We start from the raw sequence: 14353 nt of genomic DNA on the forward strand, positions 1-14353 counted from the left end.
AACGTCATCCAAGTGGATCATTTGGAATTACATGAAGCAGCTGCTGTTAAACAGCTGACAGCAATGGAGAGCGTCATGATCCCCCAGCAAGGTCTCTAGCAGGGCGCTCCCTGCTCCGAGTTCTGAAGAACACATCCCGCTCCTTTAGACCTACCTGAAGCGTCCTCCCCATCATGCTTGTTGCCAAACACTGGGCTTTCTAATCACTTTGTGTTTAGCCAGAGAGCCAGGAAGTCCAAATCCAGCCAGACAAATGCAGAACGGCTTAGCAGAAGCAGCTTTAACAGGTGCCGTTGGTATGGGTCTTATGGAATCTGAGAAACTCGACAAACAATGGGGGGCATTGGGTGGCACCATCTTTTTGCCCCAGGGCTGAGGGTTGGCATCAGTTGCTGAATAGTAGTTAGCTCCAGAGGGCAGTTGATTGATCCTTAAGTGACGGCATCACAGCGCAAAGCATATTTAGACACCTTAGCTGTGCAAGGCCCCTGCAGACAGACTGTGGTTGAAGGGCTGTTGCCTGCTCCCCAGTTCTGTAGAGTGCTGGGAACAGGAAAGCCTGGAGTAAAGAGTGTGGACCTGTTCAGAATACAAAAGGCTGGATGGCACATTTGATTTAAGCAGAGCCTTCCTATTTTGAAAATAGGCAACTGAAGATTGTCACCACATAAGCATAGACAAATGGGATGTGTCCAGGTCTTCCTTGTGTCCGAGAATGTGGGGTGCACTCTAGCAGGCGATGCTCGTATGTTACATCTCCTGATTATTTCTAGTTTGCAAGTCACACTTTGTCCTCTCGTGGCCTTGCTCTTCTTGTCAAATGAGATCACCCCTCCCCATAATAACAACATTTGATTAAACTGAGTTTGAAAAAGCTGGCTGATCCTGCAGAATCCTCCCAAATCCTATCTCTTTATCAATCCAGGGACAACCTCTGTTCCCCCTAAAGAACAGGAAGTTGTGAATTTGCCAAAACTTCATGAACTTACCTGTGTACCCTAAGCATGCACGACAGAAAAACTTAGAGGGGCCTGTGTGTTTTGATAGAGCACAATGTGGAAGTAATTTGAAATATCCACATTAAGGTGGAAAACAGCCTATATAAATTGTTCTATTAATATTCAGACTCTTGGTTTGGTACTGATAGTAAAAAAATAAAAGAGCTAGAGAAGCAAGACCACATTTTAAATTACTTGAAATTACTAGGAAAGTGTTTGCTTCTGCAGCTGGAAAAACATTTGACTGTTTTCTGTATTTTCCATATTCTGCTAATTCTGAATAAAAGTAAAAATAAAAAATAAAGCCAGTCAACTTTGAGTACTTTGGCATTTTGGTATCACAGAATGGCCATTTCTTTCCTGTCCAGGTAATGTGGATTAAAAAGCATGATACTAGTAACCTGTTTGGAGCAGGCCTTGATCAAGGATACACATTTACAGGGAAATTGAGGGTCCATTATGTATGATAAATTTCAGCTTTACCTTCTGCCTCAAAAAAGCCTCTTCATTTCTAAACTATAGTTATAAATCAATAATTAACCCCAATATAGTCCTCTTCAAATTCACAAATTTAAGTTTTTCTTATTTTTAAGTCATCACTCTGTCTCAGTAGTACTTATTATTCAAAGTGTGGGTTACCAACATCATAGATAACAATCTTTATCCAATCCCCTTTCTAGTTCAGCTGCAGGAAATTGAAGCAAAATGGGGTTGATGGATTAGGCAACATTGTACACAAAATAAGGGTAAATGTTTACTGGACTCTTCTCCTTAATTGTGTTTTTTGGCCCCCTGAACACTTGTTTTCCTTGAATTTTAACAAATATACTTTCAAAGACTAATAATATCAGGGGTGGGGCGGGCTTGAATAGACTCTGCCTCAAGTGATCCATTTCAGTAAACAGAGGCTTAAAAAGATGGACTAATTGGCTCAAAGTCACCCAAATTGCTCATAGTAGAACCAGAATCAAAAAGAGGCTACTCATATTTGAGTATTAAGCGTCTATAAAATGTTTGACAAAATCATAATATCTAGTTTAGAAAAAAGTGCAATGGTTGCACCCAAAGGTCCAGTTCCTCTGCATTCCTGTATCAGGCATATCTGGGGAAATCAAAGAGAAACTGCGCTGCTGGGGGTGGGGTGGGAGGCGGGAGGGAAAAGGGAGTGGGCCTTGCAAGACACCCATGTGATGATATAAAGCACCCTGCAGAGGAACGACCCTACGACGATCTCTTGAGGAACCAGCACTGTGACAGAGGTATACTTCACTGCTGTTATTTTATTTTATCACATAGTCTTGAGAGTTGGGTAGAAGCGTGAAGGGGCTGCTGAGACAGATGGGGGAACTCTGATGGGATTGGAGTCATTATCTTGGAGTTCGTCTCTGCCACTTATGGGTTGCTATGTTCCAAGACAATGTAAATAACCTCTCAGAATGTTTATTGCTGAATCTAGAAAACTAACATTGTGGATCTCACAGATAGGTAAGAGGACTAAATGAGATTATGTGTGAACTAGGATTTGGGAAGCTTGAAAGTGATATGTTTGTGCAAGAAATGAATGAAATGAGGTTGCAGGACTATAAAATATATCAATTCCCTGAAACTTGTTTTATGGGTTCTTAGATTAGGTTTCCTTTGCAAAGTCATACTGATAATTATTACTAATAATCTAAAGCCTTCTGACTAGGGTGAAAAACGAATTTGAAGTTAAATTAGGCTGTTGAAGTAAAATATTCAGAATTTTATATACACAGGTATGACATGAAGCAAGGCAGAATGGTGTTTGTGTGCACCTATTTTGTTTTTTTGATAAGTATACAATTTTTGGAATTAGGTCGGTGTTTGTCTGCTGATTAGCATTTGATGGCTCTCAAAGATCTCCAAAGTAGTGGGTAAAGACTGCGTGTTTTTATTTCATCAAAAGTGTACTGCACACCTCTTCACACAGGCCGGTTGTCAGCTACAGAAGATAAATAAGCGGTATAATGTTCCAAGTGATACTTCTACAATTAATAAATCTATCAAATTTGATCCAATTCTTGCTCTACTATCAGACAAAAGAGGACACAATGAAAGTTAAGAACTTTAAGCAAGGAATTATTTTAAAAGTTGGCTTTGATATTCTGCAATTTGCATTTGCACAAATACCAAACTCTTTGGGATAGAATGAGCTTCCTCTGTGGCTCAGACAGTAAAGAATCTACCTGCAATGCAGGGGACCTAGATTTTCCAATGGGAAAACCCCCTGGAGGAGAAATGGCAAGCCAGTCCAGTATTCTTGCCTGGGAAATCCCACGGACAGAGGAGCTTGGAGAGCTACAGTCCGTGGGGTCACAAAGAGTCCGACCCAACTGTGCGACTAACACTTTCACTTTTGAGACAGAAAATACTGTGTCCGTGACATTAGTCTTTTTGCCAGTTAGAATATTTTGCCTGTCAGGGTCAATGTTTTATCAGGTTGGTATTATTTTCTTTTATTCAGCCTAATCTGGGCCTACCTTATTTTCCTTTCCCACTCAGGAGAAGTATGTTTTGTAGCAGGAAGAGTTACAGTTTCTGGCAGTAGAGGTCCTGGGGTCATACTCCAGTTCTGTCACTCACTGAGTGGGTTTTCTTGGCTAAGTGAATGCCTGAGCTTCATCACCGCCTTTTCATTTCGTCAAAATGGAATCATCATAAAAATCTACATATATATGAAATATTACATGCATGTAGATGTTATGGAAAAACCTGAACAAACTTTTTGGCCAACCCAATGTTATTAAAAAATCACACAATAAAGAAAGCTGTTGTTATTTTGATCTCATTGAACATTTTTGAGGGTAACCAAAATATATATGGAGAGATTGCAGCAGTGTTTGACACACAATAGGTGCTGGACACATGTTTTCCATTTTTCTCTAATACAAACTCCATGTTAAAACCTGTATCAAACTCTGTGTATTTCTTTTTTTTCCCCCCTTTGGCTCTGCGGGGTCTTCCTTGCTTTGCAGGCTTTTCTCCAGTGGCAGTAAGCGGGGCTGCTCTGCAGTTGCTTCTCATTGTGGTGGCTTTTGTTGTGACTCCGGGCCTCTAGAGCACAGGCTGAATACTTGTGGTGCACAGGCTTAGTTGCTACAAGGCACGTGGCATCTTCGCCGATCAGGGATGGAACCCGTGTCTCCTGCATTGGCAGGTGAATTCTTTACCACTGAGCCACCAGGGAAGCCCCAAATCCTGTATTAGATAGTAATGTGCGTGCTGTGCTAAGTCACTTCAGTCTTGTCCGACTCTTTGCAACCCTTTGGATTGTAGCCCGCCAGGCTCCTCTGTCCATGGGACTCTCCAGGCCAGAATACTGGAGGGGGTTGCCATGCCCTCCTCGGGGGGGGATCTTCCTGACCCAGGGATCAAAGCCCAGGTTCTAGTGTCTCTTGCATTGGCAGGCGGGTTCTTTACCGCTAGCGCCACCTAGGAAGCCCTATTAGATAGAAAGGCTACCCACTCCAGTATTCTGGCCTGGAGAATTCCATGGACTGTATAGTCCATGAGGTCGCAAAGAGTCATACACGACTGAGCAACTTTCACTCACTCACACCATCTTCTATTTGTTTACTTCTTTATAATTTTACAGAATGAGTTTAATACACTTCCTAGGTGGCGCTGTGGTAAAGACTCTGCCTGCCAGTGCAGGAGGCACCGGAGAGGAGGGTCCCATCCCTGGGTGGGGAAGATCCCCTGGAGAAGGAAATGGCAACCCACTCTAGTACTCTTGCCTGGGAAATCCCATGGGCGGAGGAGCCTGGTGGGCTACAGTTCATAGGGTCGCAAAGAGTTGGACAGGACTGAGCACGCATGCACAACACACAACTGTCCTACTGGGAAGATGGAAATAGAAATCGCCATAATACAATTAAGAAATAACAGGCACCCTTTGTTGGATATGTCCTTCAGAGATAAGGAAACTAGTGAGAGATTAAGTAACTTTCCCAGAGACAAACCCTTAGCAAGGAACAGAGCTGACTCGGAAACTTAGCAACCTCTGAACCAGTGGGCTGGGCAGCCTGAAGGGCTACTTACAGTGAGATCCTTGAAGAGGGAAGGTTGGGGGAAACCCAGCTTTCAGCTCAAGAGGGCGAGCAATCCTTGGGTGTAGCACAGTTTCTGAAACAGAGCAGGTATTGGATCAGTTATTTCTTGAAGAAATGAAAGAAGGGAAAGCAAAATTCAGGAAAATGATGAGACAATTTAGGGAGAAGTATCTTTAGTAGACACACCTCTAAATGATATTTGGTTATAAAAGGAAACTTCAGGCCCTGTGCTGAATCCTCTGATGGCTCAGCCAGCGATTTCTCGAGGAACTTTAGATTCTCTGTTTGACCTGAGCTAAGTAGGCTGCAAACTTTGGTAAATAGAGCAGAAACATAAATGTTTGCTACTATGGAACCCCAATTACAACCTGATCAAAAAGCGACAGAAAAGTATACTTGCCTGATCTCGCCTGGAGAGTAAAACAAATGGGGACCAGAGAAAACCTAGTCAAGTGACATCATGAAGGCTGATGCCACTCCAGTGGCAGGAGGCCAGCAGTATTGCTAGAAGAACAGATGGAAGATGGGACACATTTGTAGCCAAAAAGAGACTATTCATAGGTAACACAGCATGCATTGCCAGGAATGAAGATGGTGAGATGTGGGAATAACCTCTGTAAGTCCTATATGTGTGCATTTCTTAAAGTCGGTTGTTGTATTTTTTTTTAATTGTTGCACGTGTTTTTTAAAGTCTTTTGACTAATAAAATTTGTTGATTCCTGGCATTCTTGGACCTTTGTTTTCAGAACTGTGTTGAGAAGGGTAGGTGAGTGTGTGCATCCCCAAGTGTTCAGGACTACACTCAAATGAGATCAAACATTTGATTAAAACGTCCAATGAGTTACTTTATGAATATTGCACGGTGGTTGTTTACTTTCCAAGGAAGGGATGTGGGCTTGCATTTCTCTGGTGTGTAAATATTTTGTTTAACGCTGGGTGCAGTGGTAACAACAATGTGACAAATGCTTGCCAAATATAGTATAAGTAAATTGATTTGACACCCTCAAGTTTGGTATTCTTTATTTTGTTGCCATTTGTTCAGAGACAAAGTAAAAGAGACTCTAGCAGACAATGTATTTCTTACTCCCTCATGGCTCCTTGTCCACCCAAGATTGATCTCTTTGGCTTTGTTCCTTTAAAGCACTTAACCCTTTCGAGCCTTCCTATCAGCACGTTAGCTAGAAGGAAGGATGCAGCAAATAAATGAATAGAGCCACATTCCATGTGGTACCATCTTCAGAGCCAGTGCCATTAAATGAAGGGCTGGTACCTAATTGTAGTAAATAGAACAGTTAATAGCCCAGGTTGAGTCCTATGAGCAGGGTTAGAATTGTTTCTGCCTCAGCTCATACAGAAGTTGCAGGAAGTTATGAAGCCTCAGTTTTCTGATCAGTAAAACTGACATAAAGATTGTTATGAGGTTCAGACGAGCTGAATTATGAATTATGTCAGCTGAGCACAGTCCTAGCATATCTTAAATGTGTGATGCTTAGCAACACTGGTGATGGTGACGATGCTGGTACTCACGGTGGTGACTGTGACAATGGTGATGATAAGCAAGATGGTGAGGATGGTTAGAGTACTCTGTGGCAATCAGCTTACAAACTTAAAAGGAATCATGCGAAGATCTGTTTCTAGTTTGTGTTTCTGGGTCTAAGACGTCTCCAAATTACCTCCTAGTTTTGAGAAACCTTAAATCCGCTAACTTAAATTACTAAATTACTCTGAAGACCAATAGCTTTATATTTTTAATATGAGAGATATACAGAATTCTATGCCATAGCCCCCCAAAATGGTTTTATTCCTTCTGAGAAATTTATTCGAGTGTTCTCTTCATAACACCAAGAGTCACTTTGCAGATGGCGTTTTCATTTCAGCCACCTTGGCCACCTCTTCTACCACTAACAGCAGATGCATAGATTGTGCTGTGTTGTAACTTTTGTTCTCCGCTTGACAACTTTTCTGATACATGACAAAATTTGGCAAAGATGAACTTTCATCGTAAGCTACTGGTACAAAGTCTTGTCTTGGTGGGGTTTTGAAGCACACCTTTTACCCAAAGCCTTGCAGTTCAGCAGGCTCATTCTCTTGGTCTCTAATGACTCTCACGGTAAGATTATGACTTAGACAAATACTCAGCAAAAATATTGGAGGCTCCATACCTTGCTGGGGTTAAGAATTTAATCCTTAACAACTGGAACAAGGTTGACAGGCACTGCTCTTCTTTGTCAGTGCTATAGGTTGCGTTCATCAGGAAAAGTAGAGCCTTCTTCTTCTTTTTTTTTTTGAGGTAAATTCTCCCCAAACTAAAATTTTGAAGTTTTTTTTGATGTCTGGGAGAGTCCGACACCAGAGGGCGATGTGAACACAAGATTTTAACTAGTTTTTAAATACAGTATATTTTTGGTATGTAAACATAATAAGTATACTTTGTGTTCCTAACCGTTAATGTTTCTTCTTAAAAATTTTTTTCTAGCTGCTGAAATTTTATTCACTTCGTCCATTTCCCCACATTCGCATTTTTCAAAGAACTGAAAGACTGTGAAATCATTCATTCATTTACCTGATATTTATTGAGTACCTACTATATGCAAGATACCATATTAAAGGTTTGGAGGGAGTTAGTGCATGAATGGGTAAAGACTCATTAACGAAATGTGTGCTGCTCAACTTCTGCATGCAAGATACTCTGGTGGGTACTATTGGGATTATTAAGATGAGCCAGGCAACTCCTGCCCTCAGGGGACTTCCAGTCTACTGAAGAACTATGACTCTGTGCTTCTCTTGTGTCTTTGAAGATTGTTTTGCTTATCATGAGTCCTTCCTTCTCCAACTGTCTTTTAAGACTTAGCTCAGAAAACCTGCTACCTTCTCTCCCCTCTCCCAAGCAGAATGGTTCCTGTCCTTTCCTAAGACTCTAACCTACTTTATAAAGATATAAAGACATAGAATGTCTTTGAAGAGCATTATATGGGGGCGGGGTGGACAAAGCCCCTGGAAAGAGGAAAGCTTATTCAGTACTTCGAGTTAAGCTGAGATGACTGTCCCTAGGTTTCTAGAAGCAGAATTGTGAGAAATATGCAAGAAAAGAGGATTTAGGTCAGATTGTTTACAGACTTGAATTTCAGGTTATAGAAATCTAGATTTTGTTCTGTAGCAATAGATAGCATGGGGTACTGAGGAACAGTGGTGCTTGAGAAGATCACGTGAATTGGTTTAGAAAGGCGCAGATAGATGGAAGGAAAAACGTTAAGCCAGTAGTTTGGAGATTCAGGCAGAAAGCCTTGAGAACACAGAGATGATTTGAGGTTAGAACCACTAGGTCTTAGAAACTTACAAATTTACTCCAAGCACTTTTATGCAAAAAGCATGGCATTTTTTTGGTAACTAAAAGGGTTATATAAATTACTCTTTCTTGTAACAGTCACAGTTCTCAAAGTGCAAGTGCCCTGAAATGTTTGTGTTTATTCCTTTATTCCATAAACAGCTGTGGAATATTTATTCTCTGTCAGGCCCTGAGCTGTGTTCCAAGCATTGTGGTGACGATTAAGACAGGGTTCCTACCTTCAAGGAACTCACAATTTAACTGGAGAAATACAATTATGTACAAATTGATATGAAACCCAAAAGGATGGCACAATAAGAGATGCCTTCAGGGAAGAGGAGATCTTTCTGAGTTTTCAGATGAAAAATGCGTAGGTGTGTGGGCCAGGGCTATGGAAATCCATGCGTGTAGTGACAGAGGATTATGACCAGATATAAAGAAATAATTGTACATTACAGTGATCCTTGGTGGCTTGGACAGTAAAGAATCTGCCTGCAATGCAGGAGACCTGGGTTCGATCCCTGGGTTGGGAAGATTCCCTGGAGAAGGGAATGGCTACCTCCTCCAGTACTCTTATGTAGAGAATTCCATGGACAGAAGAGCCTGGCAGGCTACAGTCCATGAGGTCACAAAGAGTCGGACACGACAGACATGACTGAGTGACTAACGCTTTCACTTTCACACTGACCCCCAGAGAGCGTTCAGCTCTCTAGTGATGGCTGCTCTGTGTGGACAGTGTTCTGTTTTTACATTCCATGTCATTCTATTATGTTGGGACAGCCTTCCTGTAGGGGGATAGAGTTGTGAGAGAAGATAGTAGGCTAGAAACTGTGATAACTCCATGCCAGTTCTATTGGAGAATTAATGTTTTATATGATTTAAATATTTTTCAACTGCATATTAGCACATGAAATTCTGCCCCAGAAATGGTTACATTCGGAAGGGGGAAGAACTAGAGAATGTCAGTCTACATTAAACCCCGTATTGGTAAGTGTGGCACGGTAAGTTCAAAACCACTCCAATGAATACCAAGTTTGATACAGAACACCTCTGCCTGCAAAGAAGCTCCAGGAGTGAAGAAGATAGTCACAAATAAAAAATTTGAACCCTTTTTAAAGTTCCCAGCCATTTTTTAGTTCCTCTGTTGGGTACATAGAAAGGTGTGTGGAAAGCATTCTTTTTCTACAGGCATCTAAGACAGGGTTACTATTTCTTTCTTTTTCTTCCTCTTCTTCTTTTTTTAATGTTAAGCACGTTCCTTTGTAGGGCTTAGAAATCTCTCTAGTCCAAAATTGAACAGAAAAGGCCTCCCCTTGTGCTATTTTTTTGTCAGGCTGATGAAGCTGTATAGAAATGTAAATGTAATATAAGGATGTATGTGGTAAGCTAGCCTTGCTCTCTTTTTTAACTCAAGCTCCCTTGTAAGAAAATTCTCTGATTTTGCTGTGTGTGTACATCTCTTGTGTGAGGGCATTTAATTAGCTACAAGTTACAACAAAGACTTTTGAAAGGAAAATATATCTGTGGTGCAAATGCCTTTATTTTCATTCGGCGAACAGCAACGGTTTTAACTCCCTTATCAAGAACTGCACGAACAGCCCAGACTAAATTGGGAACATCTCCACACTGTTTGACAAATAGATTTTTTGTAAACTGATTTAGCTTTTTCATTGTTTGCATTTCATTATATAGCAGACTTCATGTCACAAAATCGGTATTCATTCAAAATAGAGAATTTAGAGATAGGACTATAGCCAGATAAAAAATATTGCACAGGTCAGGCCTATTAAGCCTAGCATAATACAACAAGTCAGTGATCCAAGGAGTGTTCTTCAGCCCGAAAGGGGCTAACATTCTCGAGGTCAGGAGTCAGAGTTAGGACTTAAGATGTGGCCACGTTTACAAGGCAATCTGCAGGGAAAATGGTGAAGGATGAAGGTGGCTGGTTGGATAGACTATAGAAAAGAGACAAGTTTGTTATCCGCATCTTAAACCTCATTCTTCTAAGGAGCCAGAGGTAGGAATTTTAAGTTTAGCTGTGTCTTTGTTCTGAAGCGCTTGCTAATCTGAGTTTGGGACTCCATGGCCCATTTAGAAACTGACTTTGAAAAGAAGTTCATTTTTTTTTCATTTTTCTTCTAAATCCTTTTGTTTGGACCATACTTCTGCTCAGTCACTAAGTCATGTCTGACTCTTTTGCAACCCCATGGACTGTAGCCTGCTAGGCTCTTCTGTCCATGGGATTCTGTCCATGGGATTTCTCAGGCAAGAACACTGGGGTGGGTAGCCATTTCCTTTTCCAGGGCATCTTCCCCACCCAGGGATTGAACCTGCATCTCCTGCATTGGCAGGCAGATTCTTCACCACTGAGCTCCAACATGGGGCTCAAACTTGAACTTGCATTAAAATCACCTGGAAGATTTGATAAGATACAGATTGCTGGGCCCCACCCTCAGGGTTTCTCCAGGTAGGGTCTGAAATTAACATGGTCAGTTTCCAAGTTACACTGATGGTTCACTTTGAGAACCACTGGTATAAACCCCATATGCCAGTCCCTAGAGAATCAAGCCTTAGCATCTTAAAGCACCTACTGGTTAAATCCACTGAGCAAGTGTCCTTGGCAGCTCTGCTGCTTAACCTCAAGAAGAAAGTCTGAAAGATCACTGAAGACAGTTTATGTATAGGAAGCTTATTTGCTAAGGAAAAAAATATTAAACATTTAATAATTGAAAATTATTTTAAAATTAAAGCTATAATTGTCTGACATCTTGCACACGTGCGTGATCACTTCAGTTGTGTTCGACTCTCTGCGACCCTATGGACCATGGCCTGCCAGGCTCCTCTGTCCACGGGATTCTCCAGGCAAGAATGCTGGAGCTTATTCTTTCCTTATTAGGAATTCCTTCTTGTTCCCCACAGCCAGGGGCTTTTTAATTCAGTTTAATGTGTCCTTGGAGATCACCTTTTGTGCACTTGTCCTAAGAAGCTGAGATTATTTATAAAGATGAACAGGATACAAGTTTTATTCTCAAAAAGCTTATATTCATGGGGAAAATCAGGCAAACAGAAGGAAAAAGTCAATAGCATTTGGTTAGTGGAGGTTTAGAAGGATGATGGGCTTCCCCAGTGGCTCGGTGGTAAAGAATCTGCCTGCCAGTGCAGGAGACGTGGGTTCCATCCCTGGGTCGGGAAGATGCCCTGCAGGAGGAAATGGCCACCCACTCCAGTATTCTTGCCTGGAAAATCCCATGGACAGAGGGGCCTGGTGGGCTGTAGTCTGTGGGGTCACAAAAGAGTTGGACATGGCTTAGCAACTACACAGCAGCAGCAGCAGAAGAAGGATGCTGGGGTCTCTGTCCTGTAAGAAGCCTCCTCTGAACTCCCTAGAGAGAACTTAAGTATTGGGTTGGCCAAAAAGTTTTTCCATGAGCTGTTATAAACTTTTCAATATTAAGGCTAAGTAGGATTTTGCTAAACAGAAGGACTGAGGAAAAGCAGAGAGAAAGGAGATATGAGGATGTATACATAGGAATCTGCCAGGAGTTTGAAAGTTCTAGAACTTTCTCTTTATAAGAGAGCTGTTTTTTTTTACCTCTCAGATCTGGTGTCTAGTTACCTCCCTTTTGTACTTTGCCCCACTCATTCTACTTTTTTTTTTCTCCCACATTAAATTCTATTTGACCATTATTATCTGTGAGAGAAATAAGCCACATTGGCTGTAAAACCATTCGAACGATGCGTAAGAATTTAAGGAAGAAATGAAGAGTAAATTTTATTGTTTATGATCCCACTTCATATTTTAACTTTTTCACATCTGTTTTTGGTCTAAAGCACTGTGGTAAGACAGACTTTTAAATTCTGCTCGGCACCTCTGTGGCAAACCACGTGGTTCCCTGCTTTCTCCTGGATGCTTGGCAGTATTGCTCTCACTTTAAATTTCATGAATGGATGGATCTGTGAAACTCTGGTTCCTCAGCATGATGTCACATAAAAGCGAGGCCCACAATTGCCTTTCAGCTACCTGAAGCCACTTTCCTGTTGTTTCATGTCACCTTTTTTTCTGTCTTTCTCCATGTTGGTTGCAGTTTGGAATCACCAGTAGACTCTTCCCCAAAGTACTACTGTGTGGATCTCAGAGATTCTGAGTCAGGGAGTTTGGGTGAGATCCAACCATCTGTAGCTTTCAAAGCCCCAGGTAATTTTACTGTGGATCCAAATGATCTCATTCTATGATTACCCTTGGACTTTGGGATGTTATCAAGGCCTAAACAACAAAAAAGGTGATGTCCCTTCAGCAGGACTAGTGACGATCTAGAAGTCTCTTGCATTTAATGATTTGACATGTAGCTACTGAGATTTCTTGCATGTTAGAAACAGTGTTTGTGGGCTACATGTATGAATAATCTTTCCTGACATGTGCATAGTTCACAGTGCTCTTGGATTTACATGATCTCACTTGTTTTTACAACAATCATACGAAGTAAGCAGGGCAGGTATTTTTTTAATCCTCTCTCCCCTCTTGTTAATTGTTCTTGCCAGTGATAACCCTAAGAAGAAACAATTCAGGTACTTGTCAGCTAGCTCAAGAGCCAGGATTGAACATAAGCCATCCAACATCTAAGTGTATGCTTCTACTTACACTTCTTTATATGGTTCAATAATAGTAAAATAATGCTTCCAGGTCCTGTGCTAAGCAATTTACCAGTGGTTCTCAAGTCTCAACTTTGGCAGCATATTGAATTCACCAGGAGATTTAAAAACTCCTGATGCCAAAGATTATAAATTAATTGGCTGAGGTATAGCCTGGGGAATCAAGATTTTTCAAACCACTGACATATATAGACCTTTTCATTGAATGTTGTGAACAATAATATGAGGTTAGAGCCACCACTTTAAAATTGAGGAAACTGAGGCAGAGAAGAGCTTAACCTACCAGCCCACCATCCACTGGATCCAAAGCAAGGAAAGAACCACTGCCTGCAGTTCTCAGAGTTTCCATATTGTCCTCTTACAAGTTTAAGGTCTTTTACTTCAGATCTTGCAGCATAAACAGCTGAGTTAAAAAAGTTTACCTACAGAAGTGAAGCAAAAGAACCAAATTTAGAGTATTCTGAAGGTTCAAGCATCTGGGATAGCCTTAGTCAGCAGCAGTGTATGTATTTATTTTGGCATTTGTTGTTGTGTGACTTTATTCATCAGGCTCAGTGTATCCCATTAGTTCAGTTCAGTTGCTCAGTTGCTTCCCTGTCCATCACCAACTCCCGGAGCTTGCTCAAACTCACATCCATTGAGTCGGTGATACCATCCAACCATCTCATCCTCTGTCATCCCCTTCTCCTCCTGCCTTCAATCTTTCTCAACATCAGGGATTTTTTTCAGTGAGTCAGTTCTTCGCATCCGGTGGCCAAAGTACTGGAGTTTCAGCTTCAGCATCAGTCCTTCCATTGAATATTCAGAACTGATTTCCTTTAGGATGGACTGGTTGGATCTCCTTGTTGTCCAGGGGAATGCACTATGGTGCATCCCACAGTGATCCTCTAGCCCAGCGGTCCTCAGGTTTAGGCATCAGAGTCACATTGAGGGTTTGTTAAAACACGGATTTTTCAGGTCCAGTATCCCTTAGTAGGTCCAGGCCAGGGCCTGAGAGTCTGCATTTCTAGCTGGCTTGCAGTTGATGTGGATTCTGCTAGTCTGGGATCTGCACTTTGAGAACCACTGCACTAGCCCAGTCCCATTATTCATGGAAACCCAAGGAGATGAAAGACCTAAGTCACAGATTATAGAAAAGAACACTTGTTCCTTAGTTGCTCCTCGGTGTTCTTTCTACCCCGTCTCACTCCTCTGGGCAAAATGCAGGAGCATCAGAGGTTTTCTTTTCTACTCTTAACCCTAAAATCCAGCTTGATTTTAACTTGAGGGGATAAATATTTGCATTAATATTTAACGCTTTAGAAGCA

At 41.5% G+C, this 14353-nt stretch overlaps 1 protein-coding gene and 1 long non-coding RNA gene across 16 annotated transcripts in view; one reads left to right on the forward strand and one right to left on the reverse strand.

The window, feature by feature from the left end:
- Nucleotides 1–14353, forward strand: part of ESRRG (estrogen related receptor gamma) — a 695415-nt gene that overhangs the window by 423614 nt on the left and 257448 nt on the right. Inside the window, exon 1 of one of the 15 annotated variants that reach the window (XM_086345312.1) lies at nucleotides 2033–2257. The exons of the other annotated variants lie outside the window; for them this stretch is intronic. The gene's annotated coding sequence lies outside the window, so the exon portion shown is untranslated. Of the gene's footprint in view, nucleotides 1–2032; nucleotides 2258–14353 lie in introns of those variants that run through there. 15 annotated transcript variants of the gene reach the window in all.
- LOC147356920 (uncharacterized) overlaps nucleotides 1–14353 on the reverse strand; it is a 36137-nt gene that overhangs the window by 10649 nt on the left and 11135 nt on the right. Inside the window, exon 2 of the long non-coding RNA XR_015143626.1 lies at nucleotides 5061–5144. This is a non-coding gene — a long non-coding RNA (uncharacterized LOC147356920). The remainder of the gene's footprint in view (nucleotides 1–5060; nucleotides 5145–14353) is intronic.

This window comes from Bos grunniens, chromosome 16, assembly GCF_055505025.1.
Source record: "Bos grunniens cultivar Pamir isolate PY7600 chromosome 16, Bosgru_T2T1.0, whole genome shotgun sequence".
Lineage (NCBI taxonomy): Eukaryota > Metazoa > Chordata > Mammalia > Artiodactyla > Bovidae > Bos > Bos grunniens.